Raw genomic sequence first — 20,231 nt, 5'->3', positions numbered from 1 at the left:
TCTGTGTGTGGTCCCTGAACTCTCTGGACAGAAGGACAATACTATTGAAAGTGAACTTATGTCACTTGTAAGTTTGTGGTTTAAATTCCAGAGGAATCATTGATTAATTTAAATGAGCAGACTTTTTGTTTTGCTGGTCTTTAGGCTTGAACTCAAGGGTCAGGTGCTGTCCCTGAGCTGCTTTTGCTCAAGGGTAGCACTTGAGCCACAGCACCACTTCTGGCTTTTTCTGTGTATGAGAACCTGAGGAATAGAACCCAGCTCCTCATTCCTGCGATGCAAGCACTGTACCACTTAGCTACCTTCCCTGTCCTATAAGCACACTTTTTATGTTAAAAGAAGAAAGAATAGGTTGGTATGTAGTATCCACTTTCCATGTGCAAGTCCAAAGGTTCAAACCCTCAAAGTGAAAGGAAGAAAGTAGAAAATGGAGTGACAGGAAGTATTCAGTTACAACTACAAAGAAAAATAAAAGAACAAATGCAATGAGCAAGTAATTAGGTTTTTGTTTGTTTGGGATTGTTTCTTTTTTCTTTCAATGGTTAGTTGTGGGGTTTAAACTCAGGGAGGGCCTGGCATATTCCCTAGGCTTTTCACTAAAGGCTGGCATGCTACCACTTCCAGCCAGAATGTCACTTCTAGTTTTCTGGCATTTCACTGGTGATAAGTCACAATGAATTTTCTGCTGATGTGCTGGGGAATGGAACTCAGTGCTTCATGTATGCAAGGCAAGCACTCTACCACTGAGCCACACTCCCAGCCCTGCCTCCTTTCTTAAAACAGTGTGGTTAGGGCTGGCAATGTGGGTTAGTGATAAAGTACTTGCCTAGCAGGCATGGAACTTTAAGTTTGATATCTCAGTACCTAATAAACAACAACAGCCCCCAAACACCCCTAGAAGCAATGGTGCTGTAGCTCAAATAGTAGAGTGGTAGCCTTCAGCATAATGAAATTCAGGAACAGTTTTCAAGCCCTGACTTCTAGCCCCAAGAATCTCAAACAAAAACAAAAAAAAAAAGATGAAATGAACAAATGAAAAGGAGAAACCCACTTTCAGCAAGTTTCATTGATAAACACAACACACAAACACACAAACACACATATAGACACACCCACAAATATAGTTTTATCAAACCATATTTCTCTCCTTTACTATGTCTGCTCACCCTCCCTGATCCAACTGCTGCCTACATGCACTAGAAAACTTATTCTATGTTTCTCTCGTTTCTGCATTTTAAAAAATTTATTTTGAAGATTAAAATATAAAAGTAGTATCAATACAAAAGAGAAAATTCCAATCAAAAGTACAATAGAATAACCATTTTATACATGTTAGTGTCGACATAATTTTAAACAAAACAACAAAAATCCTTCCAAAGTCTAACAAAACCTAGGAAAGATGTGACAATAATGTGAACTTGGTGCATTTCTCTCAGGTATCTAAAACTATCATACATGGGACAAAAATTCCTAAAAAGAACTGAATATAGAATTACATAGAAATATGGTCCAGCACTTCTACACTTGTACGTACCTTAGAGAAAAACAAAGATTTCTATAAATACCATCAGATAAGGACTAAGTTTCAAGAAAGACAAATACCACAAAGAAGTCCAAGAGTATTTTCAGAGAGTAATTGAAGTACTTATAACACACTCAGTCCTGTACAACAGTCAAAATTATGTTTGACCACACTTTTTCAGCAAATCCATTAAAACTTCATTAGGATAGTCTAATGTGTGTATGTGGCTGTGATGTCTGACCAGATTCTAGCCAACCTTTACTTCCATGAGAAGTTACCTCCTAGATGTCATTGAATCACAAAAAGAGTGAGGCAACTTTGTCCTCACATTAAAAATCTAGAAACAAACTAAAGCACATCTGCATTTAACTTAGAAGGCAAGATTTGATCATCTGCTAAATCTACAAGCCACCTTTAGCTTTTTGAGAAACATGTTCCTAAAGCTGAATCTGCCATGCCTACTCCGATGGAGTCTGCTTAGCATGGGAAACCTGCTTTTAGACCTGAGAATGGAGCTTCACAGAAGCCTATCTCTGAGAATGGGACTTCACCGAAGTCTACCTCAGAGATTGAGGCTTCAAAGAGATCTATCTCAGAGAATGGGACTTCACCGAAGTCTACCTCAGAGAATGGGGCTTCCAGAGGCCTACCTCCTGGAAAGGCTGGCAAGCCCCTGGGAAAGATGTGTTTCTGTTCCTGTTTTTCTTTTCTTCACTGTATAGGAGTGCCTATTAATCTTTTACTGTTCCTGCTGCTCATTGTACTTACTCATGCTCAACATTCCCTTATTCAAGGCTCTTTCTTAGAAGTATTGATGACTCCAACATCCGATGAGTGTCGTGAGAATATGACTAACTCACCAGAGTTAAATGCTACCCTGAAAGCCCCTCTTGTGGAGGCTAGTAGACAAGTCATAAGTAAATATAAAAGTATTGGGGGTTTCATGACCTCACTTCCGCAGAAGGAATTGTTTGTAAGAGATTTATAAGAAGCTGTGGGCACAGAGCAGAAAGAGTGTATGGCTACTGGAGACTTTCCTTTAATCCTAAAGCATATACAATAGACTCATATAGATATCCTGTAGATAAGAAAGATGTAGAGGGATATTTAGACCAAAAGCTAAATAAAATTCCTAAAAAGTTGGTAGATGGAAGGTGGCAATGGCTTATCAGAAGAAAATGGTGGGATCCTCCATTATCTAGAGGACCCCAAAGACTTCCGCCAGATCCATAGCCTTTAACAGATGTGTATGATAAGGATGGCAACCGTTGGAAAAACTACTTAGCAGAAAGAACTTCCTATTAGTCTCTTTCATTTACTGAGAGACTTGCTAGATCTAGGTCTCCTTGGTGATTAGCATTAAAGAAGGAACAAGAAAGATCTTATGAGACAGTTAAGGCCTCTATGGAGAAGAGTAAACGATTATGTGGAAGGGTTACAAAAAAGACACTATGAGCTTAAATTTGATATATGGCCAGATTTAACTAAGTATACTGAATATCATGATTTTTGGCCACAAATTGGGAACCCTCTAAGTACAATTGCTTAGAAAAGATTTGAAACGTATAAAGTACAAAACTAAACCAAAGTAACCATGAAGTACTAGAGTTCATGCCTTTCTGTTCAGCACCTTGCCCATATGCTCTGGTTAATAGTTAATTGGTGATAAACATCGAAAACCATTGTATTTCTTAAAAATAGAGGGGGGGAGGGGGGAGGCTGGGAAGGGAGGTGAAGGGTAAACAAAGGAGGAGGCTGCAATGCTTGGTAAGAAATGTATGCATTATCCTGCCCATGTAATTGTAGTTCCTCTGTACAGTATGTTCTCAAATAAAATAAAATAATATTAAAAAAAATAGAGGTAAACCCCAAAAGAAGTGCCTATCGTCATAGCTCGTCATCCAAAAAACAAGATCAGGCGACCAGCTGGTGACCACCCAAGAACAAAACCTTGCAGCAAGATTGTGTAACCTTTTGCCCTTTGTCATCAACACTTTTGCTATAAAAGCTTGTTATTTTCTGCAATAAATCGCACTCAGCACTCACTCCTCTTGTGTGTGAGTTGTCTGTTGGCCATCTCCCTACCCATTCCAGTTCCTCCACTAGGTGTCCTCCGTCTTCCCGACAGAGCTGGTCTGAGACATGAATCTATTTTTTTTTTCTGTTTTTCAATCTGGGACACAGTTAGGTTTATAACCTGGTATGTCAGAGTGAGAAGTAAAAGAATCTTATCAGAGATCCTTTCATCTTTCTTGCTGTTGACAATGAATAAAGATTCTGGAACCATGGCCTGGAGAGAAGCCAAATGAGAGAGTCAGAAAAAAACCTGTGTGATTTTACCCTAGAAGTTCCTGGTCAGAACATGATAGGTGGACTGGTAAAGCATAAAGCCTTCTTATGGGAGAAGAAACCTTCCTGAATCAAGTCTCCACTGAAGACAAATCCACAGAAGAGTCAAGTCTTATGTGTTACTAAACAATATTAACAGAAAATACAGTCAGAAATGTAGATCCATAAAATGTAAAAGAAACAACTTATATAGGTATGTGCTTTTGCTTATACTTGTTGGTTGATTACACAGGAAATTCTTTTATCCAGCATTCTGGTTTTTCTTACACTTACCCACAATGGTAATTGGTAACATAAACTACATGAACTTTGCAGTGACATTTACAAAAAGAGAAAATCTACTCTGTTTACTTCAGTGAGGTAGTTTTTGATAGGAAAGACCATATGAATCCTTTAAAAGCAGTGTTTGCACATTACTACTGGGCTTTCCCATATCACAAGAATGTTTTCTTACTTTGAATAACTTAAAGTGAATTTATTATAGGCTAAGTGTTCACATTCATAATACTTAAGATGAGGACTGTTACAAATTTCATGGTGGGGTATTTTCTGTTTGTTTTAGGATTTGGACTGTCCATATCCAGATTAGTGACTGAATATCTTGCCTTAAAATTGTCAACTTTTCTATTTCATAATATTTTATTTGGATATAATCTGAATTTCAAAAGGACATTGTAACTGGGCTGTCATGTCTAATGACTGTAATCTTAGCTACTCAGAAGGCTGTCATCTGAGGAAAGTTAGTATTATCCTCACCTTTTCTTCTCAGCTCCACCCAGACCTGAGCTCCTCTCAGACCTAGAGTTCCCTCCCTACAGCTGGCCACTCCCTCTCTCATCTCAGACTCACCTGAGCATGTACTTAACTCACTTCCTGCCCCCCAGATTCTGTTGCAACCTGAAGAGAGACAAATGCGGGTGCTCCCTCTCCTGGGAAATATGGTCCTTCTAATAAACCTTATAATAATCTTTCTCATGTGCCTGCCACAAGTCCCCTGGGATGGACATGAAGAAACCCTACAAGGATCACTGATTTAAGCCAGGGTGATAGGAAAGTCTGAGAGACTTATGTCCAATAAACTACCAAAGTAGTGGGAAGTGCAAATGCGGCTTTCAAGGTCAGTTTCCTGACCTTGAGTTCAAGAATCAGGACAGGCAGACACATATCAAGGGCATTGGATTGTATTCAAATTTTCACATATTTTAACATTTGTTATATTTAACGAATATCATAATTTAACAATTGTTTTTGGTGTACATGTATAGGAAACCTCTCTCATTTTTCTTTCATTTTTTTTTTTGTCCCTGTAGGGCCTGAACTCTGAGCCTTGGCACTGTCCCTCTGACCTGCAGCTCAAAACTAGCACTCTATTACTTGAGCCACAGTACACTGCTGGCTTTTTCTGCTTATGTGGTTCTGAGGAATCAAACCCAGGGCTTCATTCACCCAAGGCAAGCACTCTACCACTGAACCACCTGCCCAGCCAGTCTCTCTCATTTTAAGTGATGTAAATTAGGCTAAATATATTAGTGGAGAAATTGTAATTTGTCAGAACAGACACATCAATTGGAGTATATCTGTGCCAGCAGCATTTAGAAAATTTCAAAAGCCATAGGAAGTGCAGAGGATGAAAAGAGGATCAATATGTTTATACAAGACATTTTCAAGGAATGTTTACCATTCATTGGCTTCAATTCACAACAAGCAAGTTTATAAAATCACATGGGTGAGTATCAGAATCTCTAGGGTCAGGATATAAACGCACAACTCCTGACTCTCCTTGTCTCGAAAATCAGAGGTTTGTAGCCACTTTCTGGCACCTGGAGGTACAAGTGCTATTGGCAGCACAAACCCATGAGCCTTAAAATATCATCCACCCCAGACTGGGGAAAGATGGGAAGGGTAGACTCTGGCTAGGAACCTCAGATTGCTTCATGTTTCAGCTCCCAAGTTCCCCAGAAATAGAGAAGCTGACCTTCTACCTCTTGGCTCTGACTATGGAGTGCAAAGCTGTACTTCAGAGCACTTCCAGCAGCAACACAGAGGGAAAGAAACCTGAATTTGCAAACTAAAAACACCAACAGTGGGCAAGGTGGCATTGGCGCCTTTCCGCCCCCTCACCCGATTACCCCTCCCCTTTCTCCCCCGCCCACACACACTTTCAAAGGATCTATGCTCCGATAGAAACTACAATTCCCAGAATGCAATACACAATTCACCTGGAGGAAGTGGGCTTGTTACAGGGATTTGACTAACACAAGACTCTTTGTCCTAAGTGTGCAAGGATGCATGGGAACCTTTCTCTCCCAGCTGCGGGAACTTAGGTGAGTTTCTTCTTGAAAATTCAGTTTACCAACATAAATATTGTGAGACCAATTAAAAACACAAATGTATTAGGAGCATTGCATAAGTTGGCTTTTTAATTCTTAGTTCTTTTAATATAATTGAGGTTATAAATCTACGTAGTTTTGATTTTTGTTTTTGTTCAAAAAGTACGTTCTGCTGAATGTAAATTATGTCTCTGTTTTTCCTTAAAGTTTTGAATATCTCCCCTGTAACTTTACAAAAGTATTTGCAGCTGGGTGCCAATGGCTCATGCCTGTAATCCTAGGTACTCAGGAAGCTGCGATATGAGGATCCCCGTTCAAAGCCAGCCTGGGCAGGAAAGTTCATAAGTCTTATCTCCAACCAACTACCAAAAAAATGGAAGTGACCTTGTGGCTCAAGTGGTAGAGAGCTCGCTTTGAGCTGAAAAACGCAAGGACAGTGCTCAGGCTGGTTTCAAGCCACAAGATCGACAAAAAAACAAAAAGTACTTGCAGACAGTAAACTGATTAATTCTGGCATCATCTTCCCCTGCTCTAATATATATACTGGAATAAAATAACAGAATTTAAAGAGCCTGGGCGCTTGTCCCTGAGGTCTTCAGCTCAAGGCTAGCACTCTACCACTTGAGCTACAGCACCACTTCCGGTTTTCTAGTGGTTTATTGGAGACAGGAGTCCCACAGTCTCTCCTGCGCGGGCTTGCTTTGAACGTCGATCCTCAGATCTCAGCCTCCTGAGTAGCTAGGATTACAGGCTTGAGCCACTGGCGCCCGGCAATATCTTTGTAAAGTAGGAGGGGATATATTAAACAAATTTAAGACAAAACAGAGATATAATTTACATTCAGCAGAAGGCAGGCATTGAATAAACAGAAAGGTATGAGCAACGCAGTCTCATAACCTCAATTTCATTATTAGAACTAAGAATCAAAAAGCCAATGTATCCAATTCTCCCCATATATATCTATTTTCTGGTTGGTCTTATGTATTTCAAGAGGGAACAGTGGTTTTCAAGAAGAAACTGAGCTTAACTTCCACAGAAGGCAGAGAAAAGTCCCAATGCACAAGAGCACACTTGTTCCCAGGTATGTAGCAGGGTGGCACCGAGCATTGTGGGAATTGTAGTCACCAAGGAGGATATTTTCTTTGAAAGTACTGGGTTGTTTTTGATTTTTGTAGGGTGGAGGTGGGGCAGAAGATGCTTTTGCGCATGCGTCTCCCCGCCCAACATGGGCGTTTTAATTCCGCGTCTTCCTGATTCTTTTCCTTTGCCTTGCTGCTGGAAGTGCCCTGAAGTACAGTTTGGCTTTCCATAGGTGGGAGCCAGGAGGGTGGTGCCCAGTCTGTGCAGTGGAGCTTGGGATCTGTAAGTTGAACGAATCTCAGGCTTTGGAAATAATGTCAGGTAGGAACTGTGTGATTGCCGCAGGAGTCTACCCTCCACTGGTTTCTGTTTGTTTTTCTGTTTCTGTTTGTTTGGTGGGGCCTGAACTCTGGGCCTGCAAGCAGCATTCCTGAGCTCCTCAGCTCAGAGGGAGAGCTTTATACTTGAGCCAAAGTGCCTGCTTCCCTTTCCACGCTTTTCTCCAGTCTGGGGTTGATAATTTGCTTGAAGTTCAGGAGTTTTTGCTGCCATTAGCCTCTGGGCCTTCAGATGCAAGAACCTGGTTTCCAAATATCTGAGAGCAAGCTAGGTCATTGTCCAGATGAGGAGAGCCCAAGAGCTGTGCATTTGTACTCCAAGACCAAGGGATTCTTCTATTAACCCATGTGACTTCATTTGCTTTGCCCAGGTATAAGAGGAGTACAGGAAGAATTCTAGTGAAATTGTGACAAATATGCCTGCCTTGAGTCCTCTTACATTGCAGTTGTATTTGGGGCTTCTGAGTTTTTATTCTCCTGGCTTGAGCTCACAAGTATTTGTACATAACCCTGTTTCTAGAGACAGTTGTACATGGGATATTGGAGTAGTGAGTGCTGGTCCTGTATTTTTAGGAATAAAGCCTAGCAATGTTTGAAGCAGAGCACCCTATGAATAGGAATCTCCATCCTAAATGGACAGACCATGTCAATTCTGAGAGGCCCTAAAGGGAAGAAGCAGAAAAGCACAGGAATGGGAAGATGTTGCTAGCTTCCCTTGCCTACTACAAAAATTGTTGCTACTTCCCTTAGCACCAGATTCTCGTGGTACTTTTTCCTATACCACTGTCAATCACTTTGTGTTGTTGCAAGCTTTAAGCTAATTTCCAGGAATTGTGATGTGCTGGACTGAGGAATAAGACAGAGCCAAGTTATGAGAGGGTACCTGAGGCTGTGGTTTGGGAAGGTGGGGTAATTGTTATGACAAAGTATCTATTAATGTAGTAATCCCTAATCCTCTTCTTGCTAATTTATTCAGCCTGTTACCACTATGATTTTTAGTATTTAATCATGCAAATTTATGTTAAATGTCCCATGTAAGGATTTGCTAAGGGTAGCTCTTATTGGTTGGTTTTGCTTGGTAGTACAGAAAGAATTGGTCAGGGAAATTTGGCCTTAAAAGAAAAATCACAGAAGAAAATGTGAGGTAATATGTTTTACTCAAGGTTGTATGCTTTATAGGTGTTGCTTATCTTCAGGTGTGTCACTCCTATATGCAGTATTTTATGTTGTATCTTTGGGATGGCCAAGGTTCTTTCCAAGACTGTTTAGGGAAATGAACATTAGGGACTAATCAAACCTGGGTTTACCTCATCTTTACTCATGTCCCTTTGGCCAAAGCATGTTAAATGGAAATTGCAAGACATTGCATAGGTGTGCAATGGGTACAGTGAAATGTGCCATTTGACAACCATTGTTGAAATATTATAACACAAGAAATATATTCTGTAGACATTTTTTCTCTAAATTGGGTGAAAACTACTGTGCTACATCATACATGCTTTCCCTCGTGTTAAAATATGTAAATGAATGAGGTAGAACACAAATTCCAATGGATTGCTAGGATACCTTTACATTAAAAAAAGCAGTTCCTACATACCGAAGTATATTCAGTAATAAATACTTTTAGTGGAAATGTGATATGTTTTTGCTTTCAAGTATTCAATAATATTTGTGGGAACATTCATTTTTTCAAATTGAATGTGTACAAAACATAGAATTTATTTGGTTTAATAATATCTATCTGTCAGGAAATGGACTGCATTTGTGTTTCTTGGACACTTTAATGCTCTGCCTGGGACAGTAAAGATTCTTCTAAGACAGCTTTATGGTATGGCAGTCCATGTATCATGTTTGCAAGAGAAAATTCTGGACCCCAAATCTCACAGATTCATTTCTTAATATGTCATTTGCCTTATATCCCAGCCGTGCTTCTAGAGTCTTCTGTTCATTGTCAGCAGCAAGACAGAATGAATGGATCTCTGGTGAGTGTTTTTTTTTTTAATTTTCATTTGTTTTCCATTCCATTATATGAACCTAAAGATTTCCAAGAATAAGAAACAATACCAACCACACAGATTCAGCCTCAGGAATGTATTCATAAATCAGAAAAAGATGGCATGTAGATTAGGAGATAAAGATTACTTGTAGGTTTAGCAGATTAAATGGTTGTATTCTTTCTAAGTTGAATTCAGAGTGGCTTCAGAATGTATAGGCTTCATCTTGTCATAACATGTAGTGAAACCTGTTATGTGATGTAGTGACACAGAGCAGGTTCCATCTCATGGAAGGTGAAGGGTAGATTGCAACCAGATCTCATCCTCATGAGTAACATTAAACTATTTCAATGAAATTTTCCTGGAATTGCTGAAATAGTGTGGTCATAGGCACTTTCGTGTGTTCTAAAGGAATGATTAACCTCTATGTACTTAAATTATTCTCCCTATATACTTCTTGGACTACTTCATGGTCTTGGTCTTACTTGAAGCTGAGGCTATATTTGTTGCTAAACTTTATGGCCGTTTTTTCAAAATCTTGTTTGTTTTCTAAAGTGTCCTCACAAGATTTCTTTCCTCTATAATCTCTCTCTACTTTTGGTTTTCCACACACTTGTGTTGCTTATTTTTCTCTCTCTTTGTATCTATTTATGAATCATTTTTTCTTACTTTTCTTTTTCTCTCTTTCCTCCATATGTCTCTCAGTTTTTTCTTTTCTTCAATGATCTATCTGGGAACTAGTTTTTCTTAGTGATCAGCTTTATGTTGCTGACATGGCTCTTAAGATTGACGTTTTTCATACCCACTGTATAGGAAAATTGTTGCCTAGAGAGTTCTACAGGATTCCAGAAACAAAGAAAATTAGAGAAACACAAAAACATAAACAGATAGTCTTAGGGGAAACCAGGGTTCTGAAGCCTCTCTGGCACTTGGTCTCTGGTTGCAGGCAAGCAAGCAAAGTTCCTTGAGTTCACACAGGGAAGATTACCATTGATAACATGGAAAACTGAAGTATCTATATTAATATTACAATCTGAGCCACAACACGTTGCGAAGAAAACATGTTTCCTTATTCTCCTGAGACAGAAGACTGGCACCCAGAGAAAATGCAGAGATGAAGTTCACCTTACCTAACCTTCAAGGTGAACAGCAGCTCAGTTTCAGATGCTATCTTTCCAACAGTAAGGAAATGGCCTGCACTCTAGTCTCTTAACCATCTCCACAATTCTCTTTTATCCCTTCTGCGGCCAGCTCTCAGTTCTCTCAGTCCTGTCAGGCTGGAATTCCAAACTCTCAAAACTTTTTCCCTTTCAGCTCAACTTCAGAGTTCAATACAGAAAAGTACGTCCTTCCTCCAACTGATAAACTACAAGAAAATTTGATTTCACCTGATTCTTTTATCTTTGGTCTAACTTCATTTGTTGTGGTATTCAGTTTTGTTTTTCCATACCACTATTTTTTTTTTTTTTTGTTCGGCCGTGGGGCTTGCACTCTGGGCCTGGGCGCTGTCCCTCAGCTCTTCAGCTCAAGGCGAGCGCTCTACCACTTGAGCTACAGCACCACTTCCAGTTTTCTGGTGGTTTATTGGAGATAGGAGTCTCACGGTCTCTCCTGCCCGGGCTGGCTTTGAACCGGGATCCTCAGATCTCAGCCTCCTGAGTAGCTAGGATTACAGGCGTGAGCCACCAGCGCCCGGCTGATACCACTACTTTTAAATATTTTCATTCACTGCCAGTATAAGATACGTAGTTTTGATTAAAAAAATAATACAGTGATGAGGTTTTCTCTATTAGAAATATCATTTGTTGCAAAATCTCACAGATATTTGCTAGGAATTGATTTTGATCTCTGAGGAATTTCACTATTAACTAACAAAAGTGGAAATATATCCTTAGGGATCTACTGGAGAAATGACTCAGGAATATTTAACACATTTGAGCATTTGGTCATATTTATCATTTTTGTCATCCTGAGTGTTCCTTGAGTATCAATTTGCCTCCAACTTCCATGAAGGCCTATTAAAATGAAAATCTTCTCAAGTAATATTTTATTCCCCTCCCACATATATTTTGTGTTGTAGAATGTAGGCAAAGTTTACAAAACTTCATGGTACCAGTTCTTTTTTACATAAGAAGGAAATATCAGGGTATCTAAAACCTCATTTCAATATGTAGTATTTAAACCAAACATGGTTAACCTAGGATATTTTTATGTGGGAACTAAATCAAATCTGATAAGGGCCCAATAAATCATAAGCTAATTTCTGGAGTACTGTTACTGTTTTTTAACATTCATGTGGGCACTGCTTTTCTTTGATCTAGTAATGTTCTATGTTCTGTATCCCATGTGATATCCTGAATGTGTTCTGCTTGCTTAGGAGAGTACTTGTTAATAGAAGGTCTAAATAGGATTTATGGTGAAGCAACAAATGTAAATGCAGAGAAAATATTTGTTTAATTCATTGTTATCTACTGATATATACTAAAATTTTATCAAAAATAATAATATAATTTTTTTGACACCACCTTAGACTTAATGTCATCATGCCAGATTATTGTCTCCTTAGAATTTTTATCTTGTCTCTATTGCTAGCAGCAGAAATGTGTTTGCATGCGTTAGGGAATCTGTAACTTTTTATTGGTCTTCGGGCCTGAATTCTCGGCCTGGTTATTGTCCATCAGCTCTTCAGGACAAAGTGAGTGCCCTACTACTTGAGTCACAGTGTTACTTTCAGTTTTCTGGTGGTTTATTGGAGATAAGTGTCTCATGGACTTTCCTGCCTGGGCTGGCCACGAACCTTGATCCTCAGAGCTCATCCTCCTCAATAGCTAGGATTACAGGCATAAGCCACCAGTTCTCTGAAAATCTGTGTATTTTAGTGGCCAGGTTTATGTATTGCCAAATATTTCTAATTTGCTATTTAATTTTCGCAGTGAAAATATAACATAGCCAGCTGCAAACATTTTATGTAAGACAAAAGCATACCTGCAGCATAATGAAATTCCAGATTGGAATTCTCATGACCCAGGTCTAATTTCTTGATGGAAATGTGCCATTACAGAAGCTGATATCATTTGATGATGTGGCTGTGAACTTTACCTGGAAGGAGTGGCAGGATCTGGATCCTGGTCAGAAGACCCTTCATAGAGAAGTAATGCTGGAAACTTATAACAACCTAATGTCCTTGGGTGAGCAAAGGTCACTTTTATTTGGAAGATCAAGTGGTTTTATTTTAGTAGACATTTTACTATGTTATTTAGGTATAAGATTCCAGTCCATTCCCTTGTAAAAAAAACTGCTAGTATAAAAGCCAGCCAAATTCAGGTTTGGGAGCTTGATGTTGTTTGCCTTTCACACTACTGCTTGAGCCACAACTGTATTTTGGCTTTTGTGTTGGGGTATATTCTGAATTTCCATGCCCAGGTTGGTTTCAAGCCTGCCTCTTCTGATCTTACCTCCTAAATATAGGGTTAGAAATGTAAGCCTTTGGACCATTACATTTTGTTTAAAAAAAAAAAAAAGATTCCAGTCCATGGGAAGTGTCATTTCTTCCTAAGTGAAACTTCAACTTCATTATGTGTATCTCAAGAGCTCATTTTATTCTCAGTCTTTAAGATTTCTAATCAGTAGTTGGACAAATGTTCTAAACTATGATCCACTAATAGGAGACTGACTATCCAGACTTGGGGTGATTATTATAGGTGGATCTACACTCTAGATAGAATATACATTACTACTGTCAGTATTATCTGGAAATCAGTAGGTGAAAGTGTAAAAGTGTGTATTTGTAAGCCAAACCTGACATAGGTTGCATTGCTTCAAGATTGGAATCCTAGATACTCTGTAGGGTGAATTCTGAAGATTTTGGTTTAAAGCCAGCAACTGTAGAAAAATGAACATGATACTCTTATCTCCAATTAACCTTTCAAAAACTAGAAATGTAGCCAAGACACAAACTAGTAGAATGCTAGATTTGAGCAAAAGAGCTGAGTCCAAGCCACACATTGGGAAAATAAACCCAAAGCTGGTGGAAAGTACACCATAGAGATGTTAAGAATTGAGACACCATGGGCTGGGAAGGTGGCTCAGTGATAGAGCGCTTGCCTTGCATGCTTGTGGCCCTGTGCTCGATTCCTCAGCATGAAAAAAGCAGAACAAAAGCCAGAATTGGCATTGTGGCTCAAGTGGTAGAGTGCTAGCCTTGAGCTTAGGAGGTGTGATACAGCTCCCAGGCTCATAGTTCAGGCCCCAAAAACGATCCCACCTTCCAAAAATAAAACAATTGAGAAACCAGATTTAGGAGCAACCCAGTGAACAGGATGTCTGCAACATTGCATTAATGATGACCCAGCAAGAGCAATAGTTCTCCACTATTTCTTACTCACAGGGCACTGTATTCCTAAACCTATTTTGATTGTGAAGCTGGAGCAAGGTGCAGAACCATGGATGAGAGAAGACTCAGAAGAGAAATTCACAGGTGAGTTAAAGCATCTTGAATAGTGATGTTGGGTCCAGAGCCCAGTTGGTCTGTTTATCTTGAGCTGTACAGAGCAATAGTATTCCTAGTGCCCTGAGTCATGTATGGAAGAGAACTAGGTGATCCTTTGTCTCAAGGAATTGTCAATCCAGAATTCTTGTGGAGAGAAACTGAATTTGATGTTCCAGTGTAGTTAATGTTAGCACTTCTATTTGTCTGTAGAGAAGTCATTCATAAAGAGAAAAAGACAATAAGAAATGTAGTAAGGAGATCTCATTTTAAACTAGTATTTTGCAAGAGGGAGGAAAATAGGATCAGGACAATTTCGTATCAGTGGTGCTGGGCATAGAGGGAGATTCAGAATGGAAGCATTAAGAGTACGGAGATGAATAATTTGAGTAAATATTTCCTTGATAAAAATATAAAAATCTGAATTAGAGAAAAACATTATTTTCCATTGTAAAATGTCAGTACTACTTTCTTAATTACTACATTGCAGAGAAATATATACATTCTGCATAAAGCAATGCTTTGATATTTGAAAATATTGTAACAGAATGTGAGGAAATATCTTTACATTAAGGAATTTATGGATCTCATTTATGTTTTTGTTTATTTTTCTATTATTCATTTTAGATGTCCCAGAAATGGAGGATGTGATTAGCACCTGCCAGGAAAGTCACAATAAATATCTCTCTGAAGTAGCAATCATGAATAGTAACCCAGGGGAGGGAAAAGTGAGACTTATAAGAAGTTTTCATTTGAGCTCCATACCGAAGTCAGAACTGATTAAGAACAATGGGAACTCCTTAGGGATGAGGATAGAAAAGGTCACTGGCTGTCAGAGCATGGGTATTTTCAGTGAACCTGGTAAGATATGTGCTGCATATAATATTCATGTGTCTTCTGTAGTTGACGAATGTAAACAGTGTGAAAAGTCTTTCACTGAGAAGGAACACCCTGTTGTTTCTCAGAGAAAACACACAGGAGAGAAACCTTATGAATGTAACATGTGTCAAAAGTCTTTCACCCAGAAATCAAAGCTTACTGTCCACCAGAGAACACACACAAAAGAGAAACTTTTTCAATGTAACATTTGTGGAAAATCTTTCTCCTGGAAGGCAAATATTACTAGACACCAGAGAACACACACAGGAGAGAAACCTTATGAATGTAACATGTGTGGAAAATCTTTCACCTGGAAGACATACCTTACCGTCCACCAGAGAACACACACAACAGAGAAACCTTTTGAATGTAACATTTGTGGAAAGTCTTTCTCCTGGAAGGCATATCTTAATCTGCACCAGAGAACACACACAGGAGAGAAACCTTATGAATGTAAGATGTGTGGAAAGTCTTTCACCTGGAAGACATACCTTACTGTCCACCAGAGAACACACACAAAAGAGAAACCTTTTGAATGTAACATTTGTGGAAAGTCTTTCTCCTGTAAGGCATATCTTAATCTGCACCAGAGAACACACACAGGAGAGAAACCTTATGAATGTAAGATGTGTGGAAAATCTTTCACCAAGAAATCAAATCTTAATCTCCATCAGAGAACACATACTAGAGAGAAACCTTTTGAATGTAACATTTGTGGAAAGTCTTTCTCCTGCAAGGAATATCTTACTCTGCACCAGAGAACACACACAGGAGAGAAACCTTATAAATGTAAGATGTGTGGAAAATCTTTCACCAGGAAATCAAGTCTTACTCTCCATCAGAGAACACATACTAGAGAGAAAACTTATTAATGTAACTTGTGTCGAAAGTCTTTCACCCATAAAGGAAACCTTACTATGCACCAGAAAACACACACATTAGAGAGACCTTATGAATGTAACATGTGTGGAAAGTCCTTGTCTTGGAAGTCAAGCATCAATGTCCATCAGATAATACACACAGGAAAGAAACCTTATGAATGTAACATGTTTGGAATGACTTTCACCTGGAAGTCAAACCTCACTGTCCATCAGCAAACACACAGGAAAGAAACCTTATGAATGTCATATTTGCAGAAAGATTTTCAGCCAGAAGCTACAACCTACTATCCTCCAGAGATCACACACAGGAGAGAAATTTTATGAATGTGACCTATGTGGAAAATCTTTCATGCAGATCATACACCTTTCTGTCCATCAGAAAAAAACCCACGAGAGAGAAATGTTATGTATGTAGCAGGCATGGAAATTCTTTCACCTGGATGGCACAACTTAACATCCATCACAGACACAAGAAGAGAAACCTTATGAATGTGACCAATGTGGAAAGACAGCTTAACACACATAAGTTGATTCACACAAATGAAATAACTTAGGATTGTACCAAATGGGAAAGTCTTTGATCTGTAAGAAAATTGAAATCGCAATGCAGAACCAATACAGGATAGAGACCTTATGATATAGCAAATGTGGAGTCCTCGAACTACAAAACACAGCTCAGGGTTCATCACAGAACATACAAAACACACAGACACACACACACCCTCACACACAAAGAGGAGAAAAATCATATGTAAAAAAAATGGAAAGGTTTTCTAGAAAAAGTCATAACTGTAGTTAAGTCTTTCTTGGAGGGGTAACAATGCTCGATAGAAAATGTATTAATGACCTAACTCATATAATGGTATAACCAATCTATACAGTATCTTTACAATAAAATATATATTTAAAAAATATGATGGATTAATAAAGACTAGAATCTCTGCATTTTGTTTGTTTGTTTGTTTGTTTTTGGGTCCGGTCGTGGGTCCTGAACTCTGGGCCTGGGCGCTGTCCCTCAGCTCTTTATTTCAAGGCTAGCGCTCTACCACTTGAGCCAGAGCACCACTTCCCGCTTTTTTTTTTCTTTTTGCTTATGTGGAGCTGAGGAATCGAACCCAGGGCCTCGAGCATGCAAGGCAAGCGCTCTACCACAGAGCCACCTTCGCAGCCCTGCTTTTTGTCTTGGGGGAGAACCCCAAAGTGTCTTCAGTGCTTGCACTTTTCTTTAATTAATCACTGGTGATGAAAAACTTGTGATTGATTCACTCTTAGCCCATTTAGTTGTTCTGCTGAGTGAGCTATAATAAAAGACCATGTGGACGATGTGTCGCACCTGTGTTATCTCATAGAATGCCAAAGTGGATATGACATTAGGGGAAATAATCAAGTACACAAAGATATTGATCAATCTCACAAAAATTGAAATTAACAAAGAAATAAAACCATGTGCCACTTGAGCTACAGCATCACTTCTAGACCCTGAGAGGAAGGAAGGAAAGAGTAGGGAAGTGAGAGATGGAAAGAGGAATTGAAGGAATGAGGAAGAAGGAAGAAATAAACTATTCAAAAGGCGAATGTTTAATTTTTGGTGAATGTGAGAATTATTGTTTCAGAGGTGGAGCTCAAGAAATATGGCTTTTACAAAAAGCAAATTTTTGAATGTTTACAAAATGATAAAGAGGATGTAACATTTTATAAATTGATTTAATAATACAGTAATATTAAGTAAGGAGGTCAGGTGTGGCTGGTGCCCTTTGGCCACATGGTAGATGGTGGGGTCTGGCATCTTTTTTTCATGCAGGGGGAAGGAAATGCCCCATCCATCACTTACCGCCCAACTGATGGGTGTGGCTGGATCCCTGCAAGCAGGCATGGGCATTTGGCTGATATGTTACTCAATCTGATAGTCCAGTGCCTGGGACTGGGAATTTCCTGTAGATCTGCCTCCTGCTTAGACCCTATTTAGGCTGACCACCAGTGGCACCAGATGCCATGCCACATGTCTCTGTAATCATGTCCTGTGTGCTTTCTCCTGGCTTGTCTCTGGTCATCCAGTGTCCCAATTCATCACTTTCTTGGTGCTGATTGGTTTCTCGGTGCTGTTTTTATTCTCTCCAGCCCCCTTTCTGTCCTATTTCCAAGCTGTCTAAGTGTATTTGTGGACTGCATGTCTTTGTTAGAACAGGCTGCTTGCAGACTGCTAGCTGTGAAATAGACTCCAGTATTCCATCTACCATAATGTGGCTTCGAACAAATAGTGTCTTCTTTTACAGAAACAGAAAGATTGACCTAAATTTAGAATTTCTAGAGCCAAGATAGATGCCACTGTATAGTTATGTAATTAAAGATATCCTGGAGGCATTTAGAAACAATTTCTGTTACATCAGAAAGAGCTTAATTAATAAACCAAGACCAAGGCTCCAGATCCTATATAAGGCAGTCATTCTAGATATGTCTAGGGCTGTTTGGTTACATGAAGAGCAATACTTTCACACATTCATGAAGGAATGTTATTGTGCCAATATGAGGTGTTGAACTCAGGAACTGAGTTGAACCCATCCAGAGCTGGCTTCAAAGGAGATTCTCTGATCTTGGCCTCCATAAAACTAGGAATCAAAGCATGAGCCCTGTGAGCTGTTCTGAAGAAATCTCTCTCTGGGAACATGAGGTTTTCTTCAGTGCTTCAGCTCAGGCTTCCTGTGGCTTCAAAAATTTCAGTATTTATTTCAATTGTTCAAAAATAATAACTCTTCTCTACAGTATTTTCACAATAAAAAAGGAATCCTTTAATCCTGCCTATGATTCCATTTACAAGATAAGGACATTGGACTTCACATTGCAAGATTTAGCTAGGTGCTCTCTTAACCCCTTCCATTACACTGTTCACCATTCTACTTTTTTGGGGTGGGGGGTCTGGACTGGTGGCCTGAACTCTGCGCCTAGGTGCTGTCCCTCAGCTCTTCAGTTCAAGGCTTGCACTCTACCACTTGAGCCACAGTGCCACTTCCAGGTCTTTTTTTTTTCTTATGTGATGCTGGGGAATTGAACCCAGGACCTCATGCATGCATGGCAAGTGCTCTGACACTGAGCCACCTTCCCAGGCAAACCCTTCTGCTTATCTACAGAGGCCTAGTAAAAAAAATGGGATTGGGAGGCACCTGTGCCCTTGGCCTTCCTATTTGTACCACACTCTCTCTCTCTCTCTCTCTCTCTCTCTCTCTCTCTCTCTATCCATTTGGAAATCGCTCATTCTCCCATGTTTACAAACTGTATGCTTTCTGAGAAGGGATGGTTCACAGACTGGAGTCCTACCTAGGCCTGTTATATACCTCAAATTATGAACCAAAATACCACATTCATTAAAAGTATGCCTGATGATAACATATTTTATTAATGTTTTGTATTATTTTTGTTATTATCATTTGGCCAACACTTTGCTTGAATTCAGAATTAAAGGGAGTTAATGCTCACTGAATTCGTAAAGTACCCTTTCCACTTTTAATTTCATTAAAAATGAGCAATTACACTCCCTCATGTGTGGAATCCTAACTACTCAGGAAGCTGAAATTAGATAGTTTTGTAGGCCATCCCATGCAAAAGCTCCATGAAAATGGTATCTTAGCCAATAAAAGCATGGCTCTGGTAATCTGTGCCTATCTTTTTACTACATCTGATATGTAATTATAAAATTAGTTTATTGAAAAGTCCAGGCAGAGAAGGAAGACCCAAAGGTGAAAAATCAGTGATACAAAAGGTCATCTTGTATAGAAGGTAAAGGAAGCCTCACAAATTTTTGCCCCTGAATTCAACCTTTGGACCAATAATGAGGTACGTGTAACCAATACATTCTTCCAAATATTTAGTGGAAGAATTTGGGTGTGGTTTACCCAATGATAGGTAAAGATGGTAATACTTCCAAAACTAATATTCAAATTCAATGCAATTCCTATTAAAATCCCAATGATATACATCACTGAAATACAGAAAACAGTCCAAAAATTCATATGGAACAACAGAAGACCTAGAATAGCCAAAACAATTCTAGGGGATAAAGACAATATGGGAGGGCTATCCATGCCGAACTTCAAACTCTACTACAGAGCTATAATAACAAAGACAGCATGGTACTGGCACAAAAACAGACCCGAAGACCAATGGAACAGAATAGAAGACCCAGAAATAAATCCACAAGCCTACAGCCAGCTGATATTGGATAAAAGAGCCAAAGACATACAATGGAAGAAACACAGCCTCTTCAACCGCTGGTGCTGGGAAAACTGGGCAGCCACATGCAGAAAACTAAAAGTGGACCTCAGCCTATCACCATGCACCAACATCAACTCAAAATGGATTAAAGACCTTAACATTAAAC

General features: G+C 39.2%; 1 pseudogene; it reads left to right on the top strand.

Moving 5' to 3' along the window:
• Positions 1-14,905: 14,905 nt before the first annotated feature.
• Positions 14,906-16,099, top strand: LOC138838625 (zinc finger protein 33B-like; annotated as a pseudogene).
• The last annotated feature ends 4,132 nt before the right edge of the window (positions 16,100-20,231 follow it).

The sequence above is a fragment of the Dipodomys merriami genome, unplaced genomic scaffold (genome assembly GCF_024711535.1).
Source record: "Dipodomys merriami isolate MVZ:Mamm:240054 unplaced genomic scaffold, mDipMer1.0.p SCAF_286, whole genome shotgun sequence".
Taxonomy (NCBI): Eukaryota; Metazoa; Chordata; class Mammalia; order Rodentia; family Heteromyidae; genus Dipodomys; species Dipodomys merriami.
The sequence above is the reverse complement of the archived record's forward strand: the minus strand, read 5'-3'. Positions and strand labels throughout refer to the sequence as shown.